Source organism: Oryzias latipes, chromosome 6 (genome assembly GCF_002234675.1).
Source record: "Oryzias latipes chromosome 6, ASM223467v1".
NCBI lineage: Eukaryota > Metazoa > Chordata > Actinopteri > Beloniformes > Adrianichthyidae > Oryzias > Oryzias latipes.
In genome coordinates this window covers 26,729,770-26,731,107 of record NC_019864.2, presented here as the reverse complement: position 1 = coordinate 26,731,107, position 1,338 = coordinate 26,729,770, and positions in this window count along the sequence as shown.

Genomic DNA, 1,338 nt, shown 5'->3' with positions numbered 1-1,338 from the left:
TCCCAATCTTAAAGTGCCAATGAGAGTGAGGAAAAAGAATACATCATCTGATGATACATGATAATATAGGACTTTTTTGAAATAGTCTATCAGCAACTGTGAACCCACCAGGAGTGGGCCATCACTCCCATTGCTGGGCCTGAGGCTAGTCAGGACCATCAGCTCTCTGCAGGCCCGCTGAGCCCTGCTGTGCTGCAGGAGCTGGGCTGGTAGTCTCTCCTGCGGCTGCAGAATGTCAGCAGCAGTGACTGACAGCTCCAGCAGGACGCTGCAGTCCCTCACACAGATCCAGCATCTCTGCAGGTATCTGCACCCCTACTTACGGCTCACTGGGGCTTTTGAGGAACTTTTCCTGTTTTGGTCCAGGTATTTCTCCTGCTGAAGAACAATATTTAGTTCAGTTCTAAACAAGAGCTTTTGAATCCATGAAACAAAACCAGGAGTTAGTCTAAGCCAGGGGTCTGCAACCTGAGGCTCCAGAGCCACGTGTGGCTCTTTTTATCCTTCCATAGTGGCTCTCTAGCTAAAGAAAAATTTTATAATAGTATTTTTAAAAGCACCTAAGTAGCATTGATTTGGTCTAGATCAGATTTGTTTATACATTTATGGCTGAGGTGCACCAACAAGTAAGATACCGTATGCTCCAGAGTATAAGTTGTGTTTTTTATCACCAGGGGGTGCGACTTATATTCAGGAGCGAATTATGTATTTGTGATATTTAAACACAAATAGGCTTATTTATTCATTGTTTTTCCACTAACAACAGGTTGCTTATTAGCATTTTTTTAAATATGTTTTTCTTATTTGCTGCAAGCAGCAAGTCGTCAAACTGGGTCACAGAGAGACAGAAGAACAGATAAATACACTGTCTTTCAATTGCAGCTCATGCACTATATATAGAGGGTAAGGATCGGTGTGTGGAAAAATAAAAAAAGACTAAATGATCTCATGATCCCAGAGATCGAGACGTTAATATTGATGCTTTTGTAGAGTTCTTCAGAGTAAATCATCATAATCTTTCATCATCCGTATCTTCCGTGCATTATAAACAAGATACACACAGTCAAAGCCTCCATGTAGTGATGAGGCTACAAATTCAGATAGTAGCTTCTTCACATGCAATGGGTGTCGGGTGTCTTGGACAAGCATTGAGCATTAAGTTTGACGTGAGTCAAAAGAGGCATCGAACGCAAGTTTGACGCATAAATTGTGTTCCGTGTGAACGCAGCATTACGCCAAGCTTGGTGAATTTGTTCATAAATGTTGGACTTTTCACTTAAAAGTGCGACTTAAATATGGTTTCTCCTTCTTTATTCTGCTCTTTTAAAAAAAATCCTA